The sequence below is a fragment of the Cyprinodon variegatus genome, unplaced genomic scaffold (genome assembly GCF_000732505.1).
Source record: "Cyprinodon variegatus isolate N-32 unplaced genomic scaffold, C_variegatus-1.0 Scaffold572, whole genome shotgun sequence".
Taxonomy (NCBI): domain Eukaryota; kingdom Metazoa; phylum Chordata; class Actinopteri; order Cyprinodontiformes; family Cyprinodontidae; genus Cyprinodon; species Cyprinodon variegatus.
The window spans coordinates 324,365-334,061 of NW_015151025.1; the positions used below are offsets into that span (position 1 = coordinate 324,365).

At 37.1% G+C, this 9,697-nt stretch overlaps 1 protein-coding gene across 2 annotated transcripts in view; it reads left to right on the top strand.

The window, feature by feature from the left end:
* Positions 1-951: 951 nt before the first annotated feature.
* The window catches only part of LOC107095772 (cyclin-dependent kinase-like 5), an 83,223-nt gene continuing 74,477 nt past the window's right edge, over positions 952-9,697 (top strand). For both annotated transcript variants that reach the window (XM_015392056.1, XM_015392057.1), the window contains exon 1: positions 952-1,060. The gene's annotated coding sequence lies outside the window, so the exon portion shown is untranslated. The remainder of the gene's footprint in view (positions 1,061-9,697) is intronic.

Below are 9,697 nucleotides of genomic sequence, written 5' to 3' on the forward strand. Positions count from 1 at the left end.
TCCCTACTAAAGTTGAAATCAAACCTACGCCCTTGGCTGGATTTAAGTTTCAGTTAAATCCTGAGGGTGGCAGCAGAAGTAAAGATAAATGCTGAGAAAGTTTGAGGAGGAGGTGAAAGTTGGATAGAGGCATACAGATAAATGTTGTTGAGATATTGTTCCTAATTTTCCCCACTGAAAAAAAAAGAACAGCAAGAGAATCCATCTATGTTTACATTTGTTTATAGCTGAGCATAGATTTCATGCAGCTATCAGTCAAGCATCATACAACCAGAAACCCTTCATGTTGCAGGTGAGAGAAAATGTTAGTTAATACTCCATGGCAAACACATGAGACCATTCCTATAGTTTTGTAGGGACAGTCCCATCAATAATTTCATTACATTGAGTTTGGCAATATGTGGGTCAAATTTCTAGATTTGATTTTGCAGCTTTTGAAGGACTTATTCATCCTTTTTTATATACATTAATGTCTAACTACCTATAAATATCAGTGTATTTTGGGTTTTTTGTGTTCTCAATAATAGGAAAGCATTCAATTAATATATGTTTGAGCTCATTTTTAGAAAACATAAACCCTCCATCAGCCCCCACCCTAAGAGTGTCCCCACCAAATTCATCACAAAGTTACACCCTGGTTGCTGGTTCAAGTCCCATTGACCCCTGGATGAATGATGTCATCATAGTGGACACAGGGTGTGATATTGTGAATTATGTAATAGTGAATTTGGAACAATCATTTCCCACTTCACACGAAAACAGCCTCACAGACACAGTTTAGTCCTTTCCCTTCTCCTCTCTCCCCGGTGAAGCCTTAGCGCTCTCTGATTGGTCCTTACAGAAGGGGGCGTGTGTATAAACAAAGGTTCGGAGCGCCTCTGATTGGTCGACGGCGGCGCCCTTCAAAGCTGTTGCCTAGGCGATGCGCTTGCAGCTTGGTCAGCCGCACGATCCAGTTACTGTAGCCGCTTGCTGCAATGAAAACATCGTCGTTGGTGGGTGGATATATACATGGGCCCCGGTTCCATCATTTCTTTTACCCCCAAAAATCACTGACTGAGTGAGTAACCTTATCTTATTGAGATAAAGCCTGTCAGCTCTTTGTGAAATGTGCATATCTCAAATAGAAAAACAAAGAAGGCAAAGCTTGCGGTTTGTTTTCGGCTGATTTGTTCTAATGTATGCTTTCCTGAATCAGAGCAGACACAAGTGGCTCTGTAAGTGCGTGATTAGAGAGGGACCAGATTAGAAAGCTGCTAATGAGGCACTTCTTCCTAAGTTATCTGTTGTGCATTGATATCTACTGTGATCTATTGCTTTGCATTAAAAAATAGACTGTTACAGTTTATCCTGTGGGCAGTGGTTGATAACAAACATACATAACACACGCTCCCACACACTGTTTGCTCTGATGTTTAGAACATGATACCAAAATATGTCAGGATGAGAAGAGCTGATTTATTTTATATCTAAATAATCATAATTTAACATTTTGCATTTTTTTACTTTCACCAAACTTCCAAAATATAACCTGATTTTCTAAGAAAAAAACATTAATAACAATAAAGGGAAAAAAAAAACAAAACACCCTCCTTAGTTTGTCTTATTCCAGTTATATCAGATTAATTTCAACACTGATAAAAGTGGGATAATGATATGGGGTCCCAATAGTGCCAAAATTCAATCGATGAATAAATCATTAACCATTTATATTACTGTTGCAAAACCACTTCCAGCCTTTGAATATTATGTCAAGTTACAACTTTAAATGTATTTTATTGTGAAATGTGATTAAATGCCTTTGTTTTCCAAATGTTAAGAGAAAATTCTGAAAATGTGTCATTCGTTTTTGTTTTTTTTTCAGCTTGCTTTACTATGACACCCCTGATTAAAATCCAATTTGCCTCAGAAGGCGTGTAATTAGTAGTTCAAACTCAACTATTCTGTGGAGGAATTATATGTGTCTTAGAAAATTTGGGAACAAATTCTACTGTTAAAGCTGAACACAGCAGAAAAGCCAACAGGTAAAATAATCTTAGAGATTTAAGAATTTTAATCATCTTGTAGAGCGCTGTTCAATCCATCATCTAAAGCTGATTTGAGGGTAGGATTGCACACTGCAAACACGTAAAACTGACAAGCTGAAAAAAGGGGAGCATTTTTCAGAGGAGCATACTGTTACTGGTCATACGCCAATCACAGTGGCTGGAAGAAAATTGTTGTTTGAGGTCTAAGAAAGTCTAAAGGCCTGATTAGACTTCTGCAACCACACACATCAAATGTCACTTGGGTCTGGTCGCAAACCAGTTTTGCTGATATGCTTCTGCACCTTCGGTCTGCAATTTCTAGGGACACACCGCAGTTTCCTGCCAAAGCGCTAGGGGGAGCCTATTTGAGAACTCGCAAGAATTTCAGCGGATGATCACGAGAACTTCAGCGGATGGCACGAGAAATTAGGGGCACTGGCGGGAGTGTTTATCTTCCAAAACAACAATGGAGCGTCTGCAAGATATCACGGTCACAGAGATGAATCTAGAATTGCTAGACATCAAAGAGGAACAGGTTCTGTTAATGGAGTTGGCAAAAAGACCGATTAACCTTTCGTTGTAGTTGTCCATTGTAGTTGCTCCTCGGTTTTTAAAAAATGGCGCACCCCAGAAGGACGACCACACAGACAGCTGGAAAGGCATACCAAGGACCAGTCACAGCTGCTTTTTGTCTGCGCATTTCCACTTGAGGTCTGCGCAGGTTTGCAACCGTCCGACGCTTAGTCAGAATTTTTTTGTGCACAGTAGGGTTGTCAAAAGTATCGAAACTCAAAAAAGTATCGATACTGAAATGTTGTATCCGGATACAATACTTATTTTTAAAAGTATCGATACAGTGCCACCACCAGTGGCACCTAAGCAGTCATTCATCTAAAGTGCAGAATAGAGGACAATGCACTTTCAGAACACTGTGTGATTGAATAATTCTGTGCACTTTTCAGTTTCAGACTTTTTTTGTAAGAGGTGCAGCTGCTGAGAATTATTTTTGTTTCTTAACTGGTTTGGCTAGTGTCATTGTTATGTGTGCAAAGCATAGCCAAGGAAGGAACACTTAATTTCAATTTTATAAGTTTTTTATCAAGCTTGCTTAACATTGTGCACAGCATACAACCTTTATTGTGTTTATTTATTGTATTTTATTTATTAAAGAAATATTTCTGTAGAATTTTGGAGTCTTTGTTTTTATCCTTGTGGTATCGAATATTTTCCTTAGTATCGGTATCGAGTTGAAAAGTTTAGTATTGTGACAACCCTAGTGCACAGAGACAGATTTGACGTTTGCAGAGGCTATGCATCAAAAGCATAAATTGGCCTTAAGAAGTTGACCCCAAGTCATGTAGAAGACACAGCGAAATCTTTAGGAAGTGTGAAACAGTCAGATGAGATCAAAGCTGGCAGAAAAGTAACACCATTGTTTGGTTTTATAAAATGTTTGGGGTTGGCTTTAAAAATAAACTATTGAATAAAATGTAAATCCCTGAACACACCGCAATAAGGTCACATGGTTGGAAGCATCATGCTGTGGGAGCTGCTTTTCATTAACAGGGAAACCAAAGGCAGGAAGGAATAATATAAATAAATAAATAACTATACCACAGTTACACTCAAGTATTTAAGTTTGTTAAAAAGATTGATTTTTTTTTGGTGGCCCTTTGATCCAGAGACATTTTTTTTCTTTTCCAATTTTCCACCTTCATTTCATGATTTGCTCGTTTGTGAAACAGCATCATTTTGTTATGTGTAACAATACATTTTTGTCAGATTTTATTAGGGAATTTTCATCAAGACTGATGATCCGGTTTTACATCCCTTTGTAGCTGTTTTGATAAATAGGCAACCTCTTAAGTTTTTTCAGAATGCACTTTAAGAATCTATAGGGAATTAAATGTTACTACAGGCAGCAGGATTTGGACATTGGATGCATTTTTCTTCTTTTTTTTTTTTTACATTCCACTTGAAGTTTGAAATTTGAATTGATTTATTTCAATGAGTAGACCTGTCATAAATTTTGCTTGACACTAAATTATCCCAGAAATTATTGCGATAAACAATAACATTGTCATTGGGTTTTAATCCAAAGTGCTTTCAAACTGCAGCTTTGAAAACCAATTCCATCTCTGTTTTTCCAAATCTCTGCGGCGAGGCTCCCAGGCTAAACTTGCTACGCTAAAGAAGAATAAAGAGAACAGTGAGTGGAGACGGATGCACAAGAGTAAAATTTTTGTCATCTAGACTCTTTAGTAGGAAGAGAGCGAGACCAAAGGGAAACAAACAAACATACAAATGTAAATTGTTGAGCTCATTTAAAGAAATTACCGAATTCTTTTACCACTAGGTGCGCTGTTGAGCACTTTATGTAAACCAAAGAAAGATGTGTGACAAACGACACCTCTCTCTTCCTGAATCCTCCCCCTTTTCCCTCCGTTTCTAATTTGTGCATATTTGCAAAGGATAACTCCACAGAAAAACCACACAATCTCTCGCAGTGGCATTTTTTGTCAGGGAGGGACTTAACCCTGGGGGCAGACCGTTATTCAAATGGATGTTCGACACACGCAACCGACCCGGCTTATGAACAAGAGACTGGAGACCATCACAGAGAGAGGACTTGTAACGTCACACCATATTCCATCCAAAATATCTAGCTTTATTTCCTCACTTCACTATTTACTATGAATATTTTGTTCATTCTATCCAAAAAAATTTAATATTGCTTCTTTAAAATTCTCATACAAATAAAATGTGATTTATTTATTGTATTTTTTTGTGACAGGCCTAAAGATAAGGATTGTAAAATATTGATAAACCTTTGATTGTCCTTCCTCATCATCATAGTAGCTGACTATGACACCATAACATCTCATAAATATCAGAGCTCTGTGTCCTTAATTCCGAACATAAACATTCTGCATGTATTTAGCTTTAAAATGATTTGCTTAATTGAAACACTTTCCAATACATGTTCTGTATTAGTTAAATAGCATGAAAAATCCATAGACGTAACATTTAAATATATAATTAATGAAATCTACGGCCACACCAATATGAAAATCTGGTCTAATTTTGATATTTGATATTCATATTGCTGTTATCTAGATAGATATGCATAAATAGAGTCTTTATTGTCATCATAAAGGCAGAACTTGTACACAAGAACAAATCAGGGCACAAAATGGACAAATAAAGTTAAGTAATTGCATAAGGCATGCATTTATCAAAAAAGTTGGAAGGAGAAAATAAATGTAAAAAATGCTATGTAGAAAAAAAAATAGGGATGGATTGCAATATTAAAAAGAATGGAAATGAACACTGTAGATGTATAACTGTGGAGGAAACTGGAGGAGAATTTTGCAATGTTATGTAAAGGAGAGTTGCACAAGAGTTGTAAGACACACATTGCTCCTGTATCCAGTGGTCTAGTTGTAAAAAAAAATAAGAAGGGGGATGATGGATTTTTTTTTCTTTGGAAGTAAACAGAGCATAATTACTTTAGTCTATCGACCGAAAGCAATATGCCTGGTATGGTTGTTACATGTCAAGTACGCCGGTCATTGACCTTTGACCATGTCACCTTACAGTAGAACTGCAGTCAGTCCATAGACTGGCATCGCTATCACTGCCCCTATCTAATTAGGGACTAATTTTACTGGGATCAGCTTCATAGTCATGGTAGGACACTTCTTTGGTTTTATTTATTTTGCTCAGGCTACACGTAAGCCACAGCCCGTCAAATGTTGAAAGGGCAATGTTATTGCCATTACTGTTAATATATAGTAGAAATTTTACACATTCAGTAATAAAATGTCACAGGGGATGGTATGGGGGGATGGCCGTTTAAGAAGGGGGATGATTTTTTAAGATTTTTTTTAAAAAGGGGGATGCCAACCCCCTCATTCCCCCCCTCAACTTGAGTACTGTCGATAGCTATCTAATCAATCGGCATGATTTCACTCAAACAGACAAAAAACAGCTGACCCATTTATTATTAATCATTGGTTTACATAAGCTTTAAAGTCGTAGGGAAATCATATTTAAAAGTCAAATAATTCTGGCTTAAACATGTATATAAATGTACTCTTTATCAGACGACATTGTCCCAAAATTTATAAACTTTCTGTTTTAAAAAAAATCCTGTCTTAAAATCTGTTTTTTTTTCTTTTTTTTTTTTTTCGTTATCTTATGCAGGGCAGTTAGTTATATGTCAGCCTGAACACCTAAATTCAGCCAATCATCAGAATCAGACTTACTTTAATAATCCCAGAGGGATATATATCATATATCAACGGTCATCTGTCAATCAAATTTTTTCGGTCATAGCATCTTAATTCATATGTCGCAGCTAATATACGCAACAGTTGAAATAAGAAATAATAATAAAGATAGAAAGCTAAACATCTGACCTATAAATAAAATGCTGCATGCCAAGTGATACGATAATACATGACTGCAGGTGACTTAATCAGAGGTGTTTTATTTATTTTAAAATTGGCACCAGTTGCTGTCAGTTTACCCTCATCAATGGTTCTCTGGCTGAATAAGATAAGACCACACAGCAATATTTAGTGTTCAGGGAACCAGAGTTTATTTTTGGTGCTGTGGTTTTGCATAGTGATGAGCGGCCCAGTGCCCACGGCACCGTAGGAGACTGGAAGTGTGAGTAGGCAACGGCTTAGTCCTTGAGCTCTCCAGCAAGGGGAAGATGAAATGGGGAAAGTGGTATCTGGAGTCTTATCTGATTCAATAACTGTAAAAGAGTGCATTGATACCAGAGGAGGTGCTTTGATCACATTAAGGGTGTGTGTGTGTGTTTCTGTTTTCTTCTGCTGAAAACATAAGAACGCTGGGGAAAGTATGATGTTCAAATATTGTGTATCTGAAGCTTGAATTTTCACATTTTATTTATAAATCTCCTGTCAGTTCTGTTACACAATATTGAGAGTTCCCCACAGCCTGTTTTGACAGTGCTGTATCACATCCTCTGTAGCTCTAAAGCAGCGTTATTTAAACTAATATTCACATAAGGTAATCAGTTATCATAGCTAATGCTTAAGACTTGAGGCAGAATACTTACGTTTTTAACTGGGAGTGGGGAAATTGAATAATTAGGGCATTTTACAGGCGAAGGAGGTCTGTTAAAGAGGATTATAAATGGTGGTTTAGGGACTGTGCTTAAAGCCTTCGCTTTGCTAATTTAAATCAGTTTTATGCATATCTTGTAACAGCCTTTAGTTTTAAAAAGGGTGCTGCTACTTCAAGATTAAAGAGAAGAGAAAATAAGAGAAGTTTGCTTCATTTAAGAATATAAGCACAGAATGTAAAAAGAAGATAAGGGATAATTTAAAGCATTACAAAAAGATTATAGTGCCAATTCACAACACATACTCAAGGCACTTTACAGTTCACCAGATCATACAGTCATATTGATTCAAAGTTTTATATCTAAGGAAAGTCAGTTGATTGCATCGACTCATTGGCTCAAACGCAATCCCTCACCCTAAGCATGCTTTTAGCGACAGTGGAGAGGAAAAACTCCCTTTTAACAGGAAGAAACCTCCAGCAGAACCAGGCTCAGTGTGAGCGGCCATCTGCTGAGGCCGACTGGGGTTCAAGGAGACAGAAGTAGAGATACAAAAAGCAGCTGTGAACACACAGCCAGGCAGACGAGCTCCGAGCCAGCTCCCATGTCAGAGGACGAAGAGAGCACATACAACCAGTCACAGTCAGAAAAACAGGACTACACTGAAAAACAGGCTGATCTCCAACAGCTATAAACAAAGATGTTGATGGCAGCAGCACAGCTGGAGTCACAGCCGAACAGGAAGAGACGAGGCAAAGCTACTATGAAAAAAAGCAGAGAGAGCAGAACGTTAGAAATTGAACTAACAGATTCTTCAGAGTGGGAGAATAGAGATAAAATGAAGCAGAATGAGGAAATAGGGGACCCTATGTCCTCCAGAAGTCTAAGCCTATAGCAGCATAACTATAGAAATAGCTCAGGATATGAGATTGAACAAAATGTTCAACCAAGTAGGAAATCTAGGAGTTAAAAAGTAACATTAAAGCACATGTATGTATATTTGTGCATAAAAAAAACAGTTTTCAAGAAATCTATAACACATAAAATACATATAAACCCTTTTATTTATTTGTTAGGGCTCTTTGTTTAAATATGAAAGCGCACTAAGTGTTCCTGGTTGTGTTACTTTTTACATAGACCTCTTCCTCCATAGTATGATAACTAGGAAATCTAGTAAATCTTATCTGTGATTATTTATCTTGTATTATAAACCCACTAATACGTATATATTCCTTTTCCTAATATTCCTGTACAGTATATTCTGTATAATCTGTATAATTTGTGCATGTAGCTCCCATATTCATCATATTTCTATTTATACACAACTTTTTACAGTCCCTAACTTTTACTTTTTGCTTGTACATACACCCGTAATAATATTTACATCCTGTATAGCACTTCTGGATAGATGCAAACCACATTTCGTTGCTTTGTACTCGTGACAATAAAGTTTATTCTAAATCGAATTCTAGGAAAGGAAACGGCTGTGTCTGGAGTGATTATTTCTCACTAAAGTTCACATAGAGTCTTTGTCTATTGTGATATATATATTAAGAAAACCTTCAACTTCATATGTCTTCTCTTTGGGTGCATAAATTATGGTAAACTATGATTATTTTCTATCATAATATCGACACATCTGTTTTAGAGTTATTTATATCCAATGCCTCAAAGCATCAATCAATTAATTATTACAGTAATATAATGATTAGTTATCAACACATTAATAAACAAACATGTAAACTAACTGTTCAACTTTATTAAAGTGTGTCTCTCTCTCTCATTAGAAGCGTAAATAAGGTTCCTGCAGCAAAAGCTTGGAAAAAATCCGATATCTGCGGGTCACTCGCATGTCAGTGTGTTTTAGTTCCATCTACCTTGGAAAATTTTGTCAGATCAAAACTGAAAGCACAATTACTATTGTTTCAAACCCGTTTCTTTGCACTTTTAGAGAATATTCAAAGACATGCTTGCAGACATCAACGGCTGGAAACGTTTTACTCGAACTCTAGGAAAAGGCTGCGTTATGTTAAGTTTAACCTTAGCATCACCACTGATAGATGAGTATTTGGACATTAGTCATGTGCTTTTAAAGTTCAGGAAATGTTTTAGATGTTTTATCAAAATGCATTTATAACCATTGGGTCTCGTTAGTGTCAAGAAAACAGGAGTGCAAAGGTTGTTTAGTTCAGACTAATGTCATCTTAAGGTTGTTGTTTTTTTTATCGTCCAAGTCAGAAGCTATGCAATAGACCTCCAAACCCCATTTGGTCTTTAGATAGTGGCTGGTTAAAGTAGTAGGTTACCCATCCTGCAAATTGGAAGCCTGAGTTTGTATCCTAGCTGGTGGGAATGAGCTGCCAGGCAAGACCCTTCACAGTTTAAACCCCACTCCCACGGAATGCCACTCTGGGTCCCTCAGCAAGACGCTTAACCCCTTCAATGCTCCCTGGGCACTGTTCAATGGCAGCCCACTGCTCCCCAAAGGGATGGGTTAAATGCAGAGAGGAAATTTCATTGCTCTGTACTAGGGATGCACGATATTGGGATTTTGGCCGATATCCAATATGCC